Source organism: Oratosquilla oratoria, chromosome 17 (genome assembly GCF_046742065.1).
Source record: "Oratosquilla oratoria isolate Oo_2021 chromosome 17, ASM4674206v1, whole genome shotgun sequence".
Taxonomy (NCBI): Eukaryota; Metazoa; Arthropoda; class Malacostraca; order Stomatopoda; family Squillidae; genus Oratosquilla; species Oratosquilla oratoria.
Window position 1 is genome coordinate 9,372,509 of NC_134793.1, and position 10,023 is coordinate 9,382,531.

Genomic DNA, 10,023 nt, shown 5'->3' on the forward strand with positions numbered 1-10,023 from the left:
CCAATTAGCAAATCTAGAGGAAAAACTAGAGAAAATTATCGAACACCGGGATGTTAGGTTCAGCTAGCTTACACGGATTATGCAAAGAGTTGATAAATTGGAAGAACTGAAAGAGGAGAACCAAAACCTAACTAAAGAAATAGAAGAATTAAAAAGACAGTTAAAAGAAGTAAAAGATGAGAATGAGGAATAAAAGAATAATAATAAAGAGAAGAAAGAGTCCATAGCAAAAGAAGCACAGGGTTGGAGAAAAGTCCAAGAGAACAACAAAATTGTATTTAGAGATATAGTGACACAACAGATGAAAGAACAAACTAAGGACACAGTTATTAAAGTGATGAGAGAAAAGGAGAATATAGTAAAAGACTTAGCAGAAAAGAAGTGTATAATTATATTAGGGATGGAAGAGAAGCATAATCCAAATAGGACTACAAAAGAAAAAAAAAAGCGAAGGAAAAGGTAAACAAGATATTAGAAGTAGTTCAAGAGGATGAACAATAAACAGGGAAAGAAACTGAAGAAAGATATAGAATAGGGAAATACAATACCGATAAGACCAGGCCAATTAAGGTTAAATTCAGGTCACAAACGACAGCAGAGAATATCTTAGCAAAAACAGGGAAACTAGCAAACAGGATAAATATAAACAGGTATGGATAAAAAGAGAAATGAATAAAGAGGAAAGTGAGGAGAAAACCAAAAGACTAGAAGCTAAGGAAAACAATGAGAAAACTGAGTCAAAGAGAAATTCTATTGGAGAGTAGTGGATATGAAAGAGAGGAAATGGTTCATAGCAGAGAAAAACAGAAGGGAAACAGAAAACACGATGGAAGTAGCAAAAAATTAAGTTTCTTACACAAATATAAATGGCTTAATAACAGGCTTGAACGAACTGAATGATTACCCAAAGGAAAAAGAACCAGACATATTGGGAATTGTAGAGACAAAATTGAAAGGTCCACTACCACCCAACAGTGTAGGACATGGTGCATATAATAATTGAATTAGAAACAGGTAAAACAAGGGGGTGGAGTCAAGACAAGACAAAAGCAAGAAAAAGGATGTGTAAAGTGTTGGTACAACAAAAGATGCAGGGAGTTAAAAGACAAAAGAGATAAAGCTTGGATAAAATTGAATAAAGACAAAAGACCTGAAAAATGGAAAATATATATTAGTTATAGAAATGAATATGTACAAGTGTGCAGAGAAGAAAAGAGAAAATAGGAAATAGATGTCATAGAAAAATGTAAAGATCAACCAAAACTATTTTACAGATTAGTAAACAACAAACTGAAAAACAAACAAGAATTAGAGAAACTACGTCAAGGAAGAATTGAATACACAGAGGAAATAGAAATGACAGAAATTATGAACAAGCATTTTAAATCTGTGTTTAGAAGGGAGAATATACCTAGAGATATCGATTGGGAGGAGAAAGTCCCCCCTATGAAAGAGAAGTAACAAGGAATGAAATAATGAATCTCTTGAGTAATCTCAATGTCAGAAAATCGCATGGACCAGATGAAATAGTAAACTGGATTTTGAGAGAATGCAGGAATGAACTAACAGACAAAATACATAGTCTAATAAGCAGTTCATTGAAAGAAGGAAAAGTTCCAGAAGATTGGAAAAGAGCAAATATAGTACCAATATATAAAGGAGGAAACAAGGAAGACCCTACTAACTATAGACCAGTCTCTCTTACAAGTACAATAGCTAAGATTTGTGAATGATCAAAATTAGATGGGTAAGGCATTTGGGAGAAAAAAAAAACAATGTACTAAATCCAAGGCAATTTGGATTTAGACTAGGATTATCATGCATCACAAACTTAATGTGTTTCTATTCAAGGCTTATGTAATACAGGAAAGAGATGGATGGTCAGATTGTGCATTTCTAGACCTGAAAAAAGCTTTTGATAAGGTGCCACATAAGAAATTGCTAAAGAAATTAGAAACTGCAAGAGGAATACAGGGCAAACTGCTGAAGTGGATGGAAGACTTCTTGCATGAAAGAAAAATGAGAGTGGTGATAAGAGACTAACACTCTAATTGGGATAAAGTGATTAGTGGAGCTCCACAAGGAACAGTTCTGGCCCCAATAATGTTTGCTATATATATTAATGATATGGATAAAGGAATTGAAAGTTATATGAGCTTCTTTGAGGACAATGCAAAATTGTTGAAAAAAAGTGAACACTGAAGAAGATTGTGAGTCACTGGAGAGAGATCTCAATAAAGTATAGGAATGGAGTAGGAAGTGGGAGATGGAATTCAATATCAAGAAGTGTAGTATAATGGAATTTGGAAGAAGCAAAAGAGAATAGTGAGATATAAATTGGGAGAGGAAGAAATTAAAAAACTAGAAAATGAGAAGGACCTGGGAGTCATTATTATGAATAATATGTTCCCTGAGAAACATATAAAAAAAAATTGGAGAAACATATAATTTAACAAGAACAATCAAAGTGGCATTTACATACCTGGACGAAGAAATGGTGAAGAAAATACTAGTCACTTTGATAAGACCAAGATAGGAGTATGCAGCGATGAAAAGGTCACCAAGTACAAAAAATTGTATAACAAAACTTGAAAGAATACGAAGAGCAATTACAAAATTGGCACCAACACTCTCAAAACTATCATATGAAGAGAGATTAGCAAAACTTGAGCAACAGACATTAAAGCAAAGAAGAGAAAGAGGAAACTTGATAACTATTTATAGAATCATGAAAGGCTTAGAAACTATTGAAATAGAGGATCTAATAAAATGGGATAGTAGAGATACATGAGGACACGGAAAGAAAATCAAGAAAGACAGTTATAGAAGAGACCTGAGAAAGAACAGCTTTCCCCACAGAGTAATAGACATTTGGAACAAGTTAGATGAGAATGTGGTGTGTGCAAAAACAATACACAAATTTAAAAACAGTCTAGATAAAACGAGATATGAAGACAGGACACCACGAGCATAGCTCCCCTTCCCATAAAATAGAACTAGGTAAATACACAAGACTTAAAGTACTGGGTCTGCCAACTTTTGAAAGATCAAAGAGAAAGAGGTAATAATGATTACAGTGCTCAGGTCACTAATGGAGATAGATTATTTTGACAAAAGAGATCTGATTAAAGATGGGAGGGCTTTAAGTGGTCATGGAACACATCTAAAGGATGTGAAGGAATACAGTTTTTCATATAGATGCATAAATATGTGGAGTAGCCGAGAAGGTGATATAGCCTAAGCTAAACAATACATGAATTCAGATACACACACTCAGTAGGAGGGTTTTAGATGATCATTAGAACAAATTAAAGAAGTATACTGGTATCTAAAGAATGTGAAGAAATGTAGTTTTCAGTATAGATGCAAAAATATTTGGAATAGCTTATGTGATATAGCCAAAGCTGTAATAATACATTAATTAAAATGTAAATATGATAATTGGAAATCAAGGCTATAGACTAAGTTGGAACTGTAGATGAACTTGAAGCTAGGTATGATAAATTGGAGAGGAGATAACCCAACGAGTGTAACTTCTTTCCTGTATACTACAATTACATAATGCACTCACACAGTGACCATGTAACAATTGAATTTAAGCTTGAGAATGAGGAAATAGTCGAGAAATGAAACCCACAATCAAAGGAGACTCAATTTTGGGAAGGCAGATTACTCAGGCTTGAAGAAATTCTTTCAAGAAGGAGACTAGGAGGAATTCATGAATACCACAGGGATAATGAGGAAATGGGAAATATTTTACATTTATAGCCTCGGAGTTTATAAACATGTGGCAAAGATTAGTGGAAGGAAGAAGCAGAAACACAACTGGTTCAACAAAAGGTGCGAGATTGCAAAAAAGTCAGCGAATGGCTTGGGGAAAATGGAGAAAGATAAGAAGCAATATAACAAAAGAAACTTACAAACAAGCTAGAATCAACTATTCAAAAATCCATAGGGAAGATGAAAGTGAATTTGAAAGAGGCGTTGTAGATAAATGCAAATGTGAACCTAAACTTTCACAAAATAACAAATGGTAAATGGAGACACAGAGAAGTAATCACCAAGCTAATAGTGGGTGGTGAGGTCTTTGAGGAGGCCTCAGCTCAAGCAGAAGTAAAGAATGAAAGTTTGCAATCTGTCTTCACTATGAAGAATTATATTTATATATATATATATATATAGAGAGAGAGAGAGAGAGAGAGGAAAGGAAGGTGAGCAAGAATTCGGATTTAGAAGATATAAATGTAGAAAGAAGTGAAGGGGGTGCTTAATCTTTTAAGATCATTGGATGTGAAAAAAGCTTCAGAAGCTGATGGGATCTCAAATTGGATACTTTAAGTATGTAGGGAACAACTGGTGGACAAGAGTCACAGCCTCATCATATATTTATTAAAAGAAGGCATAGTGGCACAGGATTGGAAAAGTCTAATGTGGTACCAGTTCACAATGGTAGGAGACACCACTAAATGATAGTCCGGTATCAGCATTACAATAGTGAAATTATGTAAAAGGATTGTGAAAGATTGATGGAATAAACATCTTGAAGAGATGAACATTGTGATTGGCTTCAGATGCAGAAGGTTATGTGTGTCAAACCTTTTAAGGTTTTCCTTGAGTGATTGATGTGCTGCAAAAGAGAGGGGATAGGTGGAATGAGTGTACCTTGACTTAGAGAAGGATTTTGATAAAGTACTTCACATTTGAATTATGTGGATATTGGAAGACTGAGTGGCAAGCTACTCAAATGGATGAAAGGTTTTTTGAAGGGAAGATACATGAGGACAGTAGTGAAGGATAAGATATCAAGTAACAAGCAGAGTTCCACAAGGTTCAGTGCTTGCACCAATAATATTTCTTGTCTATATCAACAACATGATGGAAGGTACAACAAACTGCCAACATGTTTGCAAATAATGTAGGGGTCATGAGAAGAGTGAGAAATAAGGGGAACTGTAGGGAATTGCAAGATGATTTAGACACTGTTTTTGCATGGAGCCAAGAATGGGAAATGAATTTCTATTGCTTCATCTATATACCAACAGGCTTCTCCCCCATTATAAGAGTGGTAGCCAGCCAAGGCATACACCCACCCCCACCCATCCCATTCCCACCATTCACCCATTTCCCTCACAGTTTGACCCCTTGTTGATAAAGGGTCATCCCTGTCTCCTGGCCACTGCACAGGTCAGAAGCAATGTAGCAAGACACAGCAGGATCTGCCACTTCATTTAAACAGCAACCTCCTTCCTCATCTCATGTGAAAATAGAGAAGGCAAGAAGAAATCCCTTCAGGCTGCATCAATTTATATCCTATTCACAACCATTTTCCACTTAATCTATCTCATGCCTGCTCCCTTCCCTGCTCAACAGGCATTCCTCTTTTACTCAAAGTCCCCTTCACTCCATCCATCTCATTCTTGGTCTGCCCCTCAGGTTCACTCCATCCACCTCTGCCTTTTACACTCTTTTTTTCTGGCCTTTCATCATTTATTTCGTGTACCCAAACCATCCCAGTATTCTTACATCTACCTGCCAGCTTCCTTTCTACCCAACACACTCCTCATCTTGTCATTTCATACCCTATTCACCCTCATAACATTCACCATACTTCTTAAACGCTAACTCAAACACATTTAAAGTTCTGCTATTTGCCTCCTGTAAATTCCACATCTCTGCCCCATACAGTATCAGAGGCACAGTATCCCTTTATACAGTCCTCGCTTTGTATCCATCCCCAGATACCTATTTCTCATGACACATTCTTGGTCTGCCCCTCAGGTTCACTCCACCTTTGCCTTTCACACACTCTTTTGCTGGTCTTTCATCATTCATTTCATGTACCCAAACCATCCCAGTATTCTTACATCTACCTGCCAGCTTCCTTTCCACCCAACACGCTCCTCCTCATCTTGTTATTTCATACTCTATTCACACTCATAACATTCACCATACTTCTCAAACACTTTAATTCAAACACATTTAAAGTTCTGCCATCTGCCTCCCCTTAAATTCCACATCTCTCCCCCATACAATATCAGAGGCACAACACCCCTTCATACAGTCCTCTCTTTGTATCCATCCCCAGATACCAATTTCTCATGACACATTTTGTTCCTTTAAAACATTTACTTGCCTCCTTCACTCTACTGTTTACCTCCACCCCAACTCCTCCATTCCCTGCTACATGCGACATTTAAGACTTACCTCCAGTTTACTGCCACCCTTATCTCTTGCACATCTCCTCACCTTGCTTTTACTCACGTTTTAAACTTCCTCCTATTGCATACTTTCCCAGTATCTGTCATCGGCTGCCTCAAATACTCCTCTGACCCAGCCACAAGCAGTGTCATCAATAAACAACAACTGGCTCACCAACCATTTCCTTCCAGTCTCTAACCATTTCCAATCCTCTACCCATCCTCACATCAGTGTCCTGTACCACCCCATCAATGTACATGTTGAACAGCCGTGGTAACTTAACATACCCTTAGTGCAGCCCCACGTACCTCAGACTGCTCATTCTAACTCAAACTCTACTACTCTTGTAAAAAGATTAAATTGTTCATAGCAGCTTTCCTCCTATACCATATATCTGTAATAATGAATTTCAGTACCAAAAGATACAGTGTACTGGAAATGGGCAAAAGTTGCAAAAGACCATCTTTGAACTATTAATTTAATTGAATCCATTACAAAACCAAAAGAGGTTAAAGATTTGGGAGAGTTGATAATAGACTTTCTGTTACCTGACTGACATATCAGGAGGATTGTGGAAGAAACATGTGGACTGCTGCAGAAGATTAAATTGAATTTTCATTATATGAATGAAAAGATAAAAAAAAAAAAAATCATGAAAACCCTGATCCTTCCAAGACTAGAATATGTGTCAGTGATACGAGTATGGTCCCCACACAGAGTGAAGCATATCCTTCTCTCATTTTACCCTTTTCATGATCTTGGCATCAGTAGCAAACTGATTGTTTAGCTTCCCACTCCATTAATCATATCATTAATGTACACTAAGAACTTTACTGGTGTTGATGTTGAGCACTGGTACCCCACTGGCCACTTCTTTTCAATCTGATATTACTGCTATATTCAGCAGTGTATTGCCCCATGATTCCTTACTTCTGCTGTTTCACTCTCCTTCCCTTTCATCTCTCCATAATTGTAATTTCCCAACTTAACTTTTCTTCCCCAGTTGTTTGGCTGTTTTAATCATTTATACTCTGCCTCATTTCTTGCCCTTATTTTTGCTGTGATTTATGCCTCTGTAAGCCTCTTTTCCACCTCCCTTCAGTGTTTCTCACCTCAGTTTCCTTTGGTATGATTAAGTCCAGCCTACTGGCACTGTACATATTTTCATGCGTATCTTGGTGTTTTCATCCATTGGGTCATATTATTGTTACATTCAACATTGTATTGCCCCATGATTCCTAACTTCCAGGTGTTTCATTTTCCTCCCATTTCATCTCTCCACAATTAAAATTTCACATCTTTTGATTTTTTCCAGTTGTTTAGCAGTATTTATACTTTTTTTAAACTCTGCCTTGTTCCAATCTCTTTTTCCACTTCCTCCATTGTAACTCATATTACCTTTACCATTTCTTTTCTAATTATTACTTCTATCTTATGCCTATTTTTAGCTATCATCACTTGTCTTCTTGGTTTTCCTTTTCATTCCATTCACTATATACCATACATATATACCCTCAACTACCTGAACATAAGTATTTCCATTGAGTTTGGTCTCAACAAAATACATTATGTCTGGATATTTCTCCTATGTATTTATCTCAAATCTTGCTGAAATAGTCTATCAACATCAGTGTAAGCTACTTCCAGTAATTTTAATTGCTCTTATTTTACCTTTCCACAATTAAAATCTTATTTATTATTATTTTTTTTTTACCCCCTCCCCCCAGTTGTTTGGCTGTATTTATCATTAATTACACATAATCTTCCTCATTCCATGCTCTTGTTTTTGCTGGGATATATGTCTTTAAAATGTCTATTTCTATTTCCATCCATTATAATTCTCATATTTACTTGGTTATTTCATTTCCCATTATCATGTCATCCACATTATGCTTATATTTATCAGCCATCATCACTCATCTCCCCATCTTTCATCTTTAGTCCCTCCTGTAAGTTGTTACCATCCATTAACTACCAGTATATCATTATTTCCATGGTCTCACACTATGTTTGGTTATTTCTCATTTGAATAGTCATTTGTCTCTAATCTTACTGAAATCTGTCCATCACTCTAAGCTCCATCCAGTCATTTTAGTTGTTTACTTTTCTTTCGTTTACCTTGGGATATTTTTCTCAATACCACTCCTTATCTTCAGTATCACTCAAATAAAACTCTGTCCTCTCCTATGAGGCGTCTTCACTTTCTCTCAGCTGCTTCTACCCGTTTGGAATTTTTTTGTATGTGAAGTCATTTTCTCAAACATTCTTAACTTGTCTTTGCTTGCTGGTTTCCATGTCTTATTTATCTCATTCACCATGCTTTACAATTTTAATTTTATTTTGACTGGCTGTCCACCTCCTGATACATATCTGCCTAATCAGAATATTTCTGTTTCTTCATGCATATCCTTGTCATTGTTCATGATAATGTGCACAATTTTGTTTACTTTCTATTTTTCACTCTCTTTTTCCTGGTCTCACTGCTAAATCATCTTTTTTCCATCCAATCACAATACACCTCGGTCTCTTAATTCAACACTTGCCAACTGCCACTTGTGAGGATGTTTGGGGCCAGGACATAAAACACCACCATTTCCCAAAGTGGGTTTATGTCCTGGGCCCAAATGTCCACACAAATGGCAATTGGTAAGTGTTTGATTAAGAGACCTACTGTAGGTGTACATTTTTGTTCATCCAATACCTTTTATCAGTGTATTTCCACTTTTGATTACCCTTATCACATTGTTTTCCACATCTTCCCTCTCTTCTTTGCTGTTCCATTATCTTATTAAAATGAACTTTTTCCCCCTCGTGAATATTTATTCTCCCTTTTTGTTCATGTTTAATCACTGATGTTTTATTTGATTTCCTTGGCATTCTTGTTATTTTTTCTTACACTGTCCTCTAGCTTTTCTTTAACTTTTCATAACCTTCTATCAGTGCCAGACTCAGTTTTGAGTGTCTTTGTCAAACAAGTGATATGAATAATTGAAAAGAAATATAAAACTGAGTGAGTTCATACTCCCCTCCCCCACCCTCCTCAGGACTATTGTTGATAGAATACACTGTCTTCTTTGTCCTTCTCTCTTCAGGAAGTCGTCAGTTGTTCATTCATAATGAACATTTTTGTTTGTGACTGGTCATTGTTACTTTTCTAATTAATTACTATATGCAATATACTGTTCATGCTCAGTGGTGATACCAAATTCATTAATATCTCCAGTTGCCTTTTCTTGTCATCTCTCTGCTTCAGTTTATTATCTTATGAGTGTTAGTTGCCATTGTTTTTATTTTGTACTAAATTACTTCAAGTTCTTCTCTTAATATGACCCCATGTTTCCCTCCTCCAACCCCATTACTAGATTTAGGTTTTCACTGTTAACACTGGACTCTTCTATAGCATTGGGAGCATCTTTTCACTATCATGACCAATAACTATGTATTTACCTAAATGTAGTGTATAGGAAAAGAGCAACGCTCGTGGGATACCGTCTCCTACTCTCCCGTTTACAGTATGGTGGCTTATAAAGTTACCATTCCATGGATTCTGTTTGTTTCTGTTTTTTTTTTTGTTTTTCTGGTTGGTGTCTGGCTGTGAAAGGATGCCGGGCGAAGGTGAAATTATTGACTACAGATGAATGCTTAAGTATAAAGTCTTCACTTTTTTTTTCTGTTCGTTTTCTTGTGGTGACAGCAGCTTGACTTGAATACCTCAGCAGGGGAAGGTCTGGCCTTGAAGACGCGCGTCCATGGCGAGGGGGTGGGGGGTGGGGAGCATCATGGTCCAGTCGATCTGTTATTTCATGGTGGAAAGATCGACATTTG